At 38.4% G+C, this 8,878-nt stretch overlaps 1 pseudogene; it reads left to right on the top strand.

Annotated features, from left to right (window-relative positions):
* Positions 1–1,812: 1,812 nt before the first annotated feature.
* On the top strand, positions 1,813–2,636 carry LOC100338856 (CGG triplet repeat-binding protein 1-like; annotated as a pseudogene).
* The last annotated feature ends 6,242 nt before the right edge of the window (positions 2,637–8,878 follow it).

Raw genomic sequence — 8,878 nt, 5'->3', positions numbered from 1 at the left:
TCAGTTTAGTTGCCACTTCACGGTTGGGTAACAATTTATTTAAGTGCATTGAACAAATAAATTTCTCAGCATTTGCCAAGAGGCTCTGTGTATGTGTTGGGGCATGCACTCCATAACTCTGCCTTAGTACTCACTTCCTGCTATGTATTTCCTGAAAGTGAACAAGAAGTGAGAGATTCATGCTTCTTGGATCTTTTTTGGACATTCTTCACATAGCCCTGCCTGTGGACATGGCCTTCTCAATTCTCAGTGATATGTTAGAACTTCTCCAAGTCCCCTACGGACACCTGATTCCTGCTTTTTTTTCTAAGCTTTATAGCCAGCCTTTCTTATCTCCGTAATTTGTATGGTTCAACACTGGGCCCTGATTATTTGCAACAAGCAACTTGGGCACACGCTTTTTCACACACTGCAATCTTTCAGTCATGTCAAAGAGACACAAGCTCTGAGACAGGAACTTTTCTAGAAAGTTGCCACAGTAATTAAGTAATTCTCCGAGATACTGTGATTTGTATAGATACCATGCTTGTATAGATGCTGCTGATTTGTATAGATACCATGCTTTCAAGGTTATTGACTTTCAAGGCTATCATGGGGCTGGAGAGAAGGGGATAATAATAAGCTAAAATGATGTGGACCTCTTATTTTTATTGATAATCAATTATTTTTCTATAATGAATATTCCCAGTGTTGTAAGCCTTTGGTCCATTTCCAGCATTATATAAAAGTTGATGGTTTACCATTTTTGTTTTAATTGCTTATATGAAAGGAATTATTTTCAGAAGTCTGCCCCTTTCCATTTCAGCAGTAATTCTCCAGCATTTCTTTCTAGAATAGGAGATAGTCCTCCAGTGTCTAGATTTAACCAACAATATTTCAAATGCTATCTTTTGAAGAATGTATCTTATGTCAACAAGACAAGTAACTTCTCAGGCCGGCGCTGTGGCTCACTTGGTTAATCCTCCGCCTGCGGTGCTGGCATCCCATATGGGCACCAGGTTCTAGTCCTGGTTGCTCCTCTTCTAGTCCAGCTCTCTGCTGTGGCCCGGGACGGCAGTGGAGGGTGGCCCAAGTGGTTGGGCTCCTGTACCTGCATGGGAGACCAGGAGGAAGCACCGGGTTCCTGGCTTTGGATCAGCATAGCTCTGGCCATGATGGCCATTTTGTGGGTGAACTATCAAATGGAAGACTTTTCTGTCTCATTTTCTCACTGTCTATAACTCTACCTGTCAAATTAAAAAAAAAGACAAGAAAACTCTCAAAATTTTGGGGGCCAGCACTGTGGTGCAGTAGGTTAAGCTGCAGCTTATGATATGAGCACTGGTTTGAGTCCTCATTGTTCCAATTCTGATCCAGCTCCCTGCTAATGTGCCTTGGAAAGCAGCAGAAGATGGTCCAAGTGCTTGGAACCCTACAGCCACATGGGAGACCTGGCTGCACCCCAGCCATTGCAATCATTTAGGAAGGGAGCCAGTGAATGGAAGATCTCTCTTTCCCTCTCCTCCCTCTGTTATTCTGCCTTTCAAATAAGTAAATAAATGTTTTAAAAAGAATGCAATAGTTTATTATTAAACCTCCATACTCTCAGATCAGAGCTTTCTGAATAAAAACCACTGATTTTATAATATCCATCCTACTACTCAGAATTATTTTCCTAGTACAGTGCCCGCACTCATACCTTGTAGTTTTTGCTTATGTGTTCCTTCCACTTGGCTGCCTAACTGATGAATTCCTCCTTCCAATCTTTTTCCAAGTCACAACTCATATCAGAAAACAAGTGCTCCTTGGGGGCTCGATTGGGCAACGGTGGTGATGACGGCAGCGGCGGCAACAGCAACCACAGGTAAAGGCATGACTTCCTGGCACCTCAGGGAAAACAGGGTACAAGCCCAGAAACTATTTCCCCATCACCACTTGTTGAAAAACTGACCTGAAGGCTTCTCCGTGTTGGAACAAATGGAAAGTGCCAGCATTTGATGTTTCTCTGGCTTTGTGCTGGAGACCACTCCCTGCTGAGTATCAAGACGGGGGGCGGAGCGGGAGGAGACTGGAAACTAAATCTGAACTGAATTCAAAGTAAAACTGGAAAGATTTGTAGTAACAGTACCACCTGCTCGTAACTGTTCTAGAACTGCTTTATATGTGACTCCCCTGGATCGAGTCAGCGAGTTTGGAGGGGAGCTGCATGAAGATGGAGGAAAGCTCTTCTGTACTTCTTGAATGTGGTTCTGAATCATGTTCGCAAGTCTGCCATCATTGGCCACCTCAAGTCAAAGACTCATAACAAGAGGAAGGCAGAATTTGAAAAGCAAAATGTGAGACAGAAGCAGAGGCCCCTAACTGCATCTCTTCAACAGTACTGCGCAAACAGAGGAAGTCAGTGTTATCCAGGTCTTTGTGAAAATGTGCCTGGAAGCCAACAACCCACTTGAGAAGGCTGATCACCCAGCCGTCCATGCTTTCCTGTCTCGCCATGTGAAGAAAGGATGCTCCATACCTAAGTCAGACCAACTGAGGAGAGCTTATCTGCCTGATGGACATGAAAATGAAACTCAGCTCCTCAACTCACAAAGTTGTTAACAAGGATGTTCCACCATTGTGATCAAGATAAACAATGTGGAGTATTAAAGTTATTTTTTGATTGTGTGATTCATTTTTATATTTATTTCATTTAAAATCATGTGATAACAGAATAGTTTTGTAATGTGTATATAGTTGCAGGCAAAAAAAAAAAAAAAAAAAAAAAAAGAAAACCTCACTGCAAAACTTCTTAATTTTAGTCACAGATAGTATATAGCAAAACTTAGGTTTAGAATGTGCTAGGATACCTGAAACTTGATGGTTATCTTTAAAAGTGATGGTTTTTCTCCTGAAATGTTTGTGCATGTTTGTGCTGCCCTGCTTTTTGACCCTGTTGCCATACACGATTATTACTTGTGGGATTACTTAATTAATTGGATTGAAGTCTAGTGTAAGAAATTGAAGCTGCTGCCAGGCAACACCACACAGAGTAACTTAAAGGAATTATTTCTGATTAGAGGATCCTCTTCAAACAGGAAGGGGTGATGGGAAACTTCTTTATCTTCAGCTCCATAGCAGAAATAATTTTATTTCACCTATATTTTATTTGTGCATGAGGTGGTTACCTTAAGTAGCCTTCTGTTCCCCACTGTCTTTTTACTCCCTTTTAAACGGTTAATGTGTTCAGTGGCAGCTTCAAATGACCAAAAGACTAAAATCTTTGTTTTAATGTTCATGCCAAAAGCCATGGGGAATTTTGCAGTGACAAGATATTAGTTTCTCACTATGAATGCATTTTTTGAACCATACCTTTAATTTTGTTTTTATTTTTTAAATTTAATTTATTTTTTTAATTTTTTTTGACAGGCAGAGTGGACAGTGAGAGAGAGAGAGAGACAGAGAGAAAGGTCTTCCTTTTGCCGTTGGTTCACCCTCCAATGGCCGCCGCGGCCAGCGTGCTGCGGCCAGCACACCACGCTTATCCGATGGCAGGAGCCAGGTGCTTCTCCTGGTCTCCCATGGGGTACAGGGCCCAAGGACTTGGGCCATCCTCCACTGCAGTCCCGGGCCACAGCAGAGAGCTGGCCTGGAAGAGGGGCAACAGGGACAGAATCCGGCGCCCCGACCGGGACTAGAACCCGGTGTGCCGACGCCGCTAGGCGGAGGATTAGCCTAGTGAGCCGTGGCGCCAGCCGGCATTTTAATTTAATGAGGTAGATAATTTATGGTCAAGTTTCCTTTTTACAGAGAATTACTACTTTCTGGATGATCAATCAGATCATATGGAAATTACTTTCTAAACATTAAATTTTCCATAAGATTTTCTAAGAGTTTATTTAGGTAGGTAGATTAGAAATAAGTTTACTTCTACTTTTATCTGTTTTGCCTCTGGTGGTGCAAGGCTTTTAAGCATGGCTGGTTAGGAATTACCTAGAGATTCTGGTAAGATTTTGTAGTGGCAGTCTGGCAGTATCCTTGCATAGCTATTTGGGTAAGGACATAAGTCAGTTCTGTTAAAGGTCCTATGTTCAGGAAATGATCTCTGTCTGAACCTCAAATTATAAGATTATCAGAGTAGCTTAGCCCAGCTAAATATTCAACAGAAACCTAAATTATGTTTTTAAAAAGTGTAACAGCTAAAAACTTAGACTAGAGCTTTAATTAAAGATCTTAAATTCTTTGAAAACCTTCAAGTTCAAAATGTTTATAAAATATATTTCTATTACAGAGCACTTAGATATGATGCCCTATGTTACTTGGAGTTTATTTGAGGTCATTTTACAACAAATCTTCATTGAAAAAAGCCAAAGTGAATAAGGAAAAGGTTAGGTTTTATATTTTTCAGAAACAACATTGTAAGTTTCTTAAGTTTCTTTTTACAGACTTAAGTTTCTAATTCAGGTTGTCAGAGTGGTCATCTGACTTTAGATTTTGATTTATTTTCATTTAAAAAAGTGAGCCTGCCACAAAAAAATCATTTGTCAAAATTTGAACTATACTGATTTTGTTCATGTTTGGTTATGTTAAAGTAGCACAGTAAATGCCTCAGTAGTGCTCTCATTAGTAAAGCACATGCATGGGGGACCAGCAGCAAAGTATAACCAAATGTGTTTTGCTTTCACTTCCTCTAGAAAGAAATTTGCAGGCAACCATGTTTAATTGAATTGTCTAAGGTGGTAGATGATCTAAGCAGCTGGGGAAATAATTGAGTTTTATAGCATTATTTTCAGAATACAAAAATAAGGTTAGCTATAAAATCATTCTAATTCTTTCAAATTTCAGGATTCAGACTGCTCCCTATTATTTTGGTATATGTACTAACCTCAAATGTGTAATGGCAGAACAGCTTTTAGTAGTCCTGAACAGTAAACTTGATGATGGTGCACTAGAAAAACATCCATAATTTGCGTTTGAATTCTAAGAGTTATTACTGATGTAATCTTTTAGGTCTTGTATATCTTACTGTATTTTTCCAGGATCCTAAATATCCCCACATTCACTATATCTAGGAGCATAGTCCATTTCACTCTTAGGATTATATCATGTCCTTAGAAGTGTCTAACATATTGTGAGGGTTAATATTAATGTTTCTTTACTGATTATGAGACTTGTTGCCTAAAACTGGTTAGCATTGTCTCATCATTAAATAAAGGCAGAATGATTGTTTTGACCTGCTCAAACTGATACAAGTCCATGAAACAGATTGCCATCTGTTAAATAATAAATGAGAACGTCTGAGGCATATGCTGCTTTGGAGGTATAGTGAACGCGTGTACAGAAGCTTTCAGTCTTAACTATATAGTGTTAGTGTGATGCTATACTATTGGAAAAATAGCAACTTTTTCTATTTTATAATTTGTATGCATAAACATAAGCTTTGTAATGTTTGATTTATAAACTGCCTCCTTCAATACATGCTTACCTGTTAATGGTGTTTTCTCCAAGTTTGATAGTATGTCTTCCAGAAGTTCATATATGCTTACAGTAAATAGTTGCTAGCTTGTTGAAATGTTAAATTTCTTGTTGATTTCTTTTTTATTTTTGGGGCATATAGCAAGCTTGAAGGCCACTGTAATCATTTTGTACAGGGTGAAAATTTAGAAAGATTGTGTATGAGATACTGTATAGTTGTTTAATCCATTATCATCTTTGATTAAGATTTCTTTCATGTTTTGTTTTTAGTAAAATAAATGCTATTTCCAGTTAACACATTTGGCCCTACTGAAATTTCTGGGACCAGAAAACTATTAAACAGTTCTGCATATTACAATTGTAACTAATTAAGTATCAGCTTGGGGTTATTGGAAGTATTAATTGCTTAAAACTATTGAATGTACAGTTGGCAAAGTCTCCAAGCCAAAAAGTTTATTTTGTCTGGAAGAATTTGCATGTGAATGTTAATAGGAACCACATATAAGCAAAATAAAATGAAGGTGGTCCAAAACAAATGCCACAAACAGCTCCTCCTTTGGTGCTTAGTCTTCCTAAGGGCTCTCCATGGTTTGACTTGGCCCAACTGCCTTTAAATGAAAACAGAATCACCTTAAAACATGGTAATTTGATTCATTTACAAGAGAGGTTAGTTCATAACTTTATTTCAAGTCCTAGTCTAAAGTAAATTCTTCAGCTTCTGCTCAGCACTGAATAAACGTGAATAGTGAAGTGGCTGTCCTAAACCTTGGTTTATCTCAACCCATATCACCATAGATTTCAAAGTAAAAACAGTTCTTATCTAGTGGTATTCTACTTGTATCCAGAAAACTTCATTAATTAAAAGTTTACTCTGTTTGCTTTTGTATTCCCATGCTTGTTTTTTTGCTCATGCATGTATCCTTAGTATAAATGTGTTGCTTTTAAAGTTGTCTGTGACTTTTAGAAATAAATTTCAAAAACAAAAGGAAGAAAACAAATGCTTCTTTTCTGAAACCTTTTTGTTATCCCAAAGGCAGTGACTTTTCATGTCCTCATGACATCACGTAAATTCCTTTTTAAATAATATTTTAAGGGACGGATCAGTTGTTTGCCATTTCTGTTGCCCCTGCCTTGAGTGTTAAGCTAATAGAATTTCAATTTTGTAAACCCTGTAGTTAGAACTGTGTATTTGCTGAATAATTGCCTGAGAGAGTTCAGAGTCAAAGCACAGAGATTTGGAGGGATATTTTTGGGGTGATTATGGTGCTGGCCATTTTTAAAAAATATTTTTTAAAGATTTATTTATTTATTTGAGTAGTAGAATTACATACAGAGAGGTTTTCCATCCACTGGGTTCACTCTCCAAATGACCCCAAGGGCCAGAGCCAAGCTGATCCAAAGCAGGAGTCAGGAGCCTCTTCTGGGTCTCCCAGGCAGGTATAGGGGCCCAAGCACTTGAGCCATCCTCCACTGCCTTCCCAGGTCATAAGCAGAGGGCTGGATCAGAAGAGGAGCAGCCAGAAGCTGAACTGGCACCCATATGGGATGCCAGTGCTACAGGCTTAGCTTACTATGCCACAATGCTGGCCCTGGAGCTGGTTATTTTTAAGCAGAGAAAAACATATTTTGGTTAAATTTCCTTTCTTCCTTCTCCACTTAATAGTAAATAATTTAGCTCATTTTTCTTTCATAGTGAGGACAATTCCCATTAGCTTAGTGATGCCTCTGCACTAAGAGCTCAGAGCTCAAAGAAAAGACTTGCGATGGGTCGGGATGGGAGGAGAATGTGTAGCCAAAATATTTCTCTTCATTTTTTTCCTCAAACTCTGGAAAAAAGAGAAAATATAAAACTGAATATTATAATCAGCATTAAACAAGAAAAATTGTGATGATGTCAGGTATCATAAAATAAATTGAATATAAGAATTAATTCTGTTGGTAGGAAGTTATACTGGTTGACAGGTCATATATTTTCCATTTGCGGTGTCCATAACTATTATTTGTTTCCAACAAAAATTGGTGTTGCTAAGATGAATAAAATCTGAACAGGGGAAGAAGTTGATGGATAGCACTATTTGGTGTGCATGAAAAGATCCTCTTAAGGAAGGAATCCAAATTGCTAACTGGAAAAGGGTGAGAAGAATAACTCATGTCACTGAAGAAAAATTTATGAAAAATCAAAAGGTCAGACTTCGGGGATTTGTAAGTTAAGATGTGTTTTAACTTGTTCTGGAGAGACTCAGCAACTACAATTGAACTGTACTATTTCCAGTGCAATTACTTGGCTGAAATAATTTCCAATTTTGTTGTCTTGCTTGGCATAAGAAGAAATGAAATAGAACAGTGCAACTAGTGGGCCAGATTACACAATATTTTTGAGAGGCCTTAAATCATGAAAATATAAGCTATATTGCATTCATATTCTCTTCTTGGGCCATTATTATAATAAACAATCCTACCAATCAATCAGTCCTACTAAGCTATCAAATCTTATCTCAAGCATTGTTGTGCTGAACTCCAATACTTAGAAGAGTTGTACAATTTCAAGTTCAAGAATAATTTATACATGACACGCACCAATCATTGATTATTTTAAAAAATATTTAAAAGCTACAAATAGTAAAAAATGTTTTTTGGCACTTCATTTAAATACTATTAATTGATGAAATTATAACATTACTACAAATATTACTTTGGCCACATTTCTATCAATTAGCTGCTATTCTGATATCCTAAAGACAATCATTGGATGCATATGAAATTTCCCTTTATCTTGCACTTATCTATCTAACTCTTAAATTTGCAAGTGTAACATATATTGAAAATATAAATATTCAATTACATGGTTTTCCTTTTATAGATTACCATAAAAATGATGCTACACAGACTTTTTATAGACATTTATTTATTTAAATATTAATGTTTTTTAGTTGACTAAATTTTCTTCTTAAAACATCATTTTGGCCGGCGCCGCGGCTCACTAGGCTAATCCTCCGCCTAGCGGCGCCGGCACACCGGGTTCTAGTCCCGGTTGGGGCGCCGGATTCTCTCCCGGTTGCCCCTCTTCCAGGCCAGCTCTCTGCTGTGGCCAGGGAGTGCAGTGGAGGATGGCCCAGGTGCTTGGGCCCTGCACCCCATGGGAGACCAGGAAAAGCACCTGGCTCCTGGCTCCTGCCATCGGATCAGCGCTGTGCGCCGGCCGCAGTGCGCTGGCCGCGGCGGCCATTGGAGGGTGAACCAACGGCAAAAGGAAGACCTTTCTCTCTGTCTCTCGCTCTCTTTCACTGTCCACTCTGCCTGTCAAAAAAAAAAAAAAAAAACAAAACAAAACATCATTTTGTCCTCCCCAATACTTAAACAAAATATTCAGCTTATCCTTAGGACCGAAAGTGTTAGTGCTTCCAATCCACATGAACAGTATTAACTTTCCTTTATGGGGAAGAAA

This window comes from Oryctolagus cuniculus, chromosome 16 (assembly GCF_051225735.1).
Source record: "Oryctolagus cuniculus isolate XC-2025 breed Fujian yellow rabbit chromosome 16, ASM5122573v1, whole genome shotgun sequence".
Lineage (NCBI taxonomy): Eukaryota > Metazoa > Chordata > Mammalia > Lagomorpha > Leporidae > Oryctolagus > Oryctolagus cuniculus.
The sequence above is the reverse complement of the archived record's forward strand: the minus strand, read 5'-3'. Positions and strand labels throughout refer to the sequence as shown.